The sequence below is a fragment of the Octopus sinensis genome, linkage group LG1, assembly GCF_006345805.1.
Source record: "Octopus sinensis linkage group LG1, ASM634580v1, whole genome shotgun sequence".
In the NCBI taxonomy this organism is placed as follows: domain Eukaryota; kingdom Metazoa; phylum Mollusca; class Cephalopoda; order Octopoda; family Octopodidae; genus Octopus; species Octopus sinensis.
Genome location: NC_042997.1, coordinates 132895428 through 132902927, shown reverse-complemented (window position 1 = coordinate 132902927; position 7500 = coordinate 132895428).

The following is a 7500-nucleotide window of genomic DNA, read 5'->3' as shown; positions in this document are numbered from 1 at the left end:
CAGCATGGAAAAAATACCATACAAAGGTAATAATTTTTTACAACTAAAAATAAGGGTGTCTGAGAGACACCACCATGCCGAAATAGCAGTCAAATCCCTGACTCTAAAAACCACGTTAAATGTTCATATCGCACCATGTGATAAGACAGAGGGACAAAATAGACTAGCAAAAAATATTACTGAATAATTCAAGATCCTGGCCTTGCACTGGCCTTTAACTGGCCTTGTACATACGTGCATATGTATGGACGTTCGTATATGTATGTATAACGTTTGTTCTGCATATATATATTTGTAGTTACGTGCTTTGATATATTCAACCGATGACGGCAAAGCTTATCTAAAGCAAATCTAGATCTCCAGGATCTTGAATTATTCAGCAATATTTTTTGCTACTCTATTTTGTCCCTCTGTCTTATCTCATGGTGCGACATGAACATTTAACGTGGTTTTTAGAGTCAGGGATTTGACTGCTAATTCGGCATGGTGGTGTCTCTCAGACACCCTTATTTGTATTTGTAGTTGTAAAATATATATATATATATATAGTGTGTGGGTGTGTGCGCGTGTGTGTGTGTGTGTGTGTGTGTAGAGGATTAAGACCATTCCCAAGTCATGTGGAATCATAGTACTGGTTTCCCCTCCTGGAAGTATATTTCTCACGTGCATTAAATACAGTAATGTACCCCTGAAATGGCCATAGGGAATGTAAATATGGTTCCTTCTTTTTTGCTTGGACACTGGCTTTTAACTATAGGTTTCCCTTATCTGAAAAGTAATTTTTAATGAAAACAATTTCTAAAAGATGAACTTTTATCTTACATTATATATTATATATTACTTATTTATATGCTTCCTATATATTTATATACTTTTATATATTTTTTTATATATCTATATATTTATATATTACTTTATATTTTTACGTACTTATTATTCTAGGTGTTGTAATGTTTTTAAAAATATATATATTTCTTAATCGCTAAAGTATTAACTTTTAACCGTGATGAACTGTATTCACACATTTTTCTTGCATTTTCTTATACGCTTGTACTGATGAGTATGTTTCATCTTTCGTGATGTTATATATATATATATATATATATATATATATATATATATATATATAATATATATATATATATATGCATATATACATACGTATATGTACATACATCTATACGAATATATATGCATATGTGGGCACAGGACATCATGAAACGTGTACAACAAAAAAGTACGAAGCATGAGTACATGGGACATGAACTATTCTTTCGAACAACGAAAGATACAAATGGAAAATAAAACAAACATAAAGAACGACCCTTCCTCAGTTGTTGGCTGTTTCTCTTGTCTCGTATTTCGAGCATTTAACGTTTTCGATCAAACAGTTGTTCCCACAAAGCAAATTAAATAAAATTTGGGATTTTGCGGAGGGTGAAAATTGGTAACACAAACAGAACAGTGAAAACAAAGTGGAAGGGCTGCTAAGCCTAAATGAGGTTGTGGTGACGAACGCGTAAATGAAGCTAGGACAGGAGACAAACAAGAACACGTCTTCCTTGTTCCAGGAACAATGGAGAGAAAGAAAGAAAGACGGCCGATGATCACGTGGGATCCACGTGAGTAAGGGGGTGGAGTGAAGGAGGAGGAGTGAGGGAGAGAGAGTGACAGAATAATAGGAAAGAATTGTGGGAGAAGCGGCGGTAAAAGAATAAGAGTGAGAAAAAGGAAAGTGTAAAAAGATCGTATAGAGTGCGCATCAGAATTATTAATATAAAACATACTTGGAAGAGGATGCGTGGCATTCAATCATAGAATAATATAGATAATATATATGCATATATACATACCTATATGACATACTTACATCTATACGTATATTATATATATATATATATATATATATTATATATATATATAATATATATGCATATGTGGGCACAGGACCTGTCATGAAACGTGTACAGCGAAAAAGTACGAGTACATGGAGTATGAACTATTTTTTCGAACAACGAAAGACACAAATAGAAAACAAAACAACAGTTTTTGGCTGTTTTTATGTATATACTAGCAGTATCGCCCGGCGTTGCTCAGGTTTGTAAGGGAAATAACTATAAAGCATTTTAGAGAGTTATAGCCAAAAATAGCAAAAAAATTGGAAAAAATGATGGTAAATTTTTTTTGAGAGTTAAAAAAGGTGGAGTTGCGTCCCCTAGACGGTCTGTGGTTTGGGTTTCTGATTCTCGACCCCATGTCGAATTATCGATTTTTTTCAGAACTGGGGGAACTTTTCAAAATTTTCGCTGTGTTAGTTTTGAATTATGACATTGGGCTATGTGTGTGTCAAGTTTCATCAGAATCGGTTGAAAGCCGTGGTCAGGGTGAGGGTACAAGCAAACAGACACACAGAAACACGCACAGACAAACTGCCGTTTATATATAGAGAGAGATTCTCGAAGTATATTTGTTTTAAACTTGTTTATCTTCGCCGGTATCTCTTTCTTCTCGAACTAGTCTTTGCAGTCATTTTCAAAGATATTGCGTACAGTGTGATATTTTCCCACTAGAATAACAATCAGTTACATCAACAGTCCACGAGGAAACATCAATATTGTTTTTTAATGTTCAATTTAGTTAATCCTCGTATCGACATCTCTGTACTTCTAGCAGACATGTTTCTTTATTGCAGTTCTCTGTATATATACATTCCCCGGCATTCATTGATCGGATATTTCATGAACCCGACCAACCGATCTGAACTGGTGATGAATTATCTTATCTCACTACTCTAAGGGAATTATCCAATTAATTCATAAGATGTGTCAGACCTTGTGAGATATATGTGCATACATATATGTGTATGTGTATGTACGTAGATACTTATGTATGCATATATATATATATATATGTATGTATGTATAAACAAGATGATGATGATGATGATAATAATAATAATAATAATATCAATGCCTACCAACAAGAAACTACCAGGCCAACATATTAAAGAACGGCAGTAGCCCAACATGTCGTGTATGCCGACAACAAAATGAAACCATTGATCATGTTGTCTCCAAATGCAGGCTTCTAGCGCCTACAGAGTACCTCAACAGGCATGATAGAGCTGCACAATATATTCACTGGGTAATTTGCAAAAACCTGGATTTGCCCCATGAAAAAAACTGGTGGGAACACAATACATCTCCAGTGCTTGAAAATGACCACGTCTCACTCCTCTGGAACTTCACCATTCAAACTGACAGAAAGATAGATGAAAATAGGCCAGACATCATATTGAAAGACTTCAGACAAAGAAAATGCCTCCTCATTGATATGACTGTCCCAATCGATATAAACGTATCTGTCGAGACCTACCAAAAACTGAGCAAATATAAAGATCTTGAAATAGAAATCAGCAAAATGTGGAAGCTGAAGACTAAAACAATACCTTTTGTCATAGGTGCCCTGGGAATGATAGCGAAAGGGGATGATTGCTACCTAACTCAGATACCAGGAAACCCCAAAATGGCAGAAATTCAAAAGATAGTGCTCATGGGAACTGCTCATATCCTACGCAAAATACTTTCTATGTAATCCCAAGGTTTAAAACAAATTTTTTTTTTAAATTTATTTATTAGACATTCACTAGTACAACACCAAACCCCCCCCCCCAAATATATGGCACACTAGGCATAACAACAACGTGAACTTCCAACCAGTTGTTTCTTGAGGTCTCTGGGTGAGACTTGGAGCCAACTTGTACAGACATAAAGCAAAAGTCAAACATAGAATAATAATAATAATAATAATAATAATAATAATAATAATAATAATAATAATAATAATAATGAAGATGATGATGGTAATGGTGGTGATAATGATGATAGTGATAATAATGGTGATGATAATAACATAACAATAATAAGCCGACTACGGCTGCCATAATGGTACGATTATAATTGTAACGGCAATGAGCCAACCAAAGCTCAAAAATGATAACATTATCGTAGCACCAAAATGTTTTTGGAAACTAAAAGGAAAACTAAATCAGTATACCAAATCGCTTGTCCTATGGTTAATCTGGAAGCGCGTCCCCCAGGGAAGAGCCAGCCTGGGATCGAAAAGTCATCAACTGGCACAAACTCTTCTCCGAATACGGACATGGATGGTCACTTGAACGGGAAATTCCCCAACTCGAGCCCTCCAAGTTCACAACCACAACCACCACAGAAAGAAAAATGTAAGCGGAACAAATGGACCCGAGAAGAGTATAAAGAAGTAATATACGCTTATTACTATGCATTAGGTAGGCCATCTCAAGAGAGACACACCGCAAACTCTTACAGTATATGGAGAAGACGGAATATGGAGAAGACGGAATCAAGACAGTAGGCCCTATTTGGACGAGAACAAATTAGCAAATGTGAGGAGGGATATCCTTAGAAATAACAGACTCACAGACAGTGAAATAAGCGCGATCAAGCACGCAACGGAAAATGACATAAATATAAGACACAAAGGAAATGAAGAATCAGATGAACAGTATAGCCCACCACGAGGCTTAATTGAAAGACTGCCATCTGACCAAAGTACGCAAAGGCCTGAAGATACAAGAAATTCTATTGTACCTGTTAAAGATAGCCAGGAAAACGATAAAACAACAGTAACTGAAGATCTCACATTTGCTGAAGAACACAGAGAGTCTATGGCAGAAATAAGACAGAAAATCCTGAATACGCTTGAAGTTGTAAGACATACAAGTATGAATGATAGAGAACCACTTCATAAACTCTCAAATACAAACCAAAATAAAAAACAAATCCAAATTGGCAACTATGTAACAAATGAAATAATACAAGAATTAAAACCTGATTTTACTGAGTTAAATGAAATTATTTACGCTTCTGCTAGGACAATTGAAACCAGCTGTATGCCCCCGAAAAAACAAAGAAAACCAAACCTGGGAAGAAATCAAACCTGGAGAAGTAAAATTGAAAAGGAGATTAAATTTATGAGATGGGAAATATCAATATTAAATGAACTAATATGTGGAAATGATGTAAGATCCAGAACAGGAAGAAAGATGAAGAGAAAATTTGGATCCTCACCAAGAGAAGAACTGATATCAATAAAAGAAACGCTGAAACAAAAAGTCCAAGCAAAAGCCCAAAGAATACGAAGATTTGAGAAGAGAAACAAGTTTTACAAGCAAAATAAGCTGTTCACATCCAATGCCAAAAAATTCTACAGAGAAATAGGGAAGGAGAAAGTAACCGTTAAAGACCCCCCCTCCCATGGAAGAAGTTCAAAACTTTTGGAAAAGGATTTGGAGTGACAAGAAGACGTACAACATAAATGCAGACTGGATTATACAAATTGAAGGATCCTACCAAAATTTACAACAAGCATGGGAAGACATCACAATAGCAGACCTAAGAAAGGCACTCACGAAGGCCCATAATTGGAAATCCCCTGGTAAAGATAGGGTGCCGAATTTCTGGCTCGCATCGCTCCCATGCGCACACGGTAAGCTAGTTCAGCTGCTCAATGGAATTATGAGAGACCCAAAGAAAACACCTGAATGGTTAGCAAGTGGTATTACTTACCTACTCCCAAAGAAAACCCGTGCCAAAACTGCGGCCTTAGATATTCTGAATAATAAATGGCAAGAAAAACCTCTCTATGGCAAATACCCAAAGCCCTGACCCATCAATGGCTAATGGCCTCTGGCTTAAAATCTGAAACAGAGGGGTTTATCATAGCAGCTCAAGATCAATTCCTACCAACAAGAAACTACCAGGCCAACATATTAAAGATCAGAAGCAGTCCAACGTGTCGTGTATGCAAGCAACAAAATGAAACCATTGACCATGTGGTCTCCAAGTGCAGTCTTCTAGCGCCTACAGAGTATCTCAACAGGCACGATAGAGCTGCACAATATATTCACTGGGTAATATGTAAAAACCTGGATTTGCCCCATGAAAAAAACTGGTGGGAACACAAACCACCCCCAGTGCTTGCAAATGATCACATCTCACTCCTCTGGAACTTCACCATTCAAACTGACAGGAAGATAGATGCAAATAGGCCAGACATCATATTGAAAGACTTCAAACAAAGAACATGCCTCCTCATTGATATGACTGTCCCAATCGATATAAACGTATCTGTCAAGACCTACCAAAAACTGAGCAAATATAAAGATCTTGAAATAGAAATCAGCAAAATGTGGAAGCTGAAGACTAAAACAATACCTGTTGTCATAGGTGCCCTGGGAATGATAGCAAAAGGGGCTGATAGCTACCTAACTATGCACACTAGGCATAACAACAACATGAACTTCCAACCCTGTTGTCTCTTGAGGTCTCTGGGTGAGACTTGGAGCCAACTTGTACAAATATAAAGCAAAAGTCAAACATAGAATAATAATAATAATAATAATAATAATGTATGGTGCCTTCCACCCTAAGGCTTATGTACACAGGCTCTATATTAAGAGGGGTAAAGTTTGACGGGGGAGGATTAGCGTACGGAGAGCATCAACAGTGAAAGAAGAAACATGGTATAGTATTTGATAAACAGCAAACAAGACTTCCTACAGTATGCTGCTAATGCAGAAGGATTTAACAAAAATAGACTTGAGAGTGCCCATGAATTCCGATCAAGAACAGCTAACGAGAGAGAAGAAACCCTATTTCGCATGGAATTATATGGTCAGGTCCACAGTGAAACTAACAAATTAAAAGACTAGGAAACATCATAGAGGTGGCTCAACAAGGGTGACCCAAAAAATAATACTGAAAGCCTAATCATCACTGACCTGGACCAGGCATTGAATAGCAGCTCAGTGAAAAACAATATATACCAACGGACCTCTGCAGAATGTGAGGGAAGAGGGTTGAAAGCGTGACTCACATTGTTAGTGTTTGTGAAAGTCTAGCGTAGAAAGAATACAGATGTAGATACGAGAAGGTATCTCAAAACCGCCTCTGCCTATTATGCCGTAAGTATGGAAATCAGGCTACGGATACTTTGTACCAACATACACCGGTTTTGACTGCTAGACAGACAAGCTATTAAAGCACTGAAGGCCGTATATAGTAACCTTTAGGAGGGACAAGCAAGTGTGCCTAATAATATATATATATATATCTTAAAATCTTCAGGGTCCGATAGAATGAGGTATTCAAATATTCTTTTCTACTCTAGACACAAGACTCGAAATTTTGGGGGAGGGGACCAGTCGAGTATATCATTTCCAGTGCGTAACTGGTACTTATTTAATCGACCCCGAAAGGATGAATGGCAAAGTCGACCTCGGCGGAATTTGAACTTAGAACGTGGCAGCAGAGGAAATACCTATTTCTTTACTACCCACAGAGGGGACGAACAAGGGCAGACAAACAGATTAAGTCGATTATATCGATTCCAGTGCGTAACTGGTACTTAATTTATCGACTCCGAAAGGATGAAAGGTAAAGCCGACCTCGGCGGAATTTG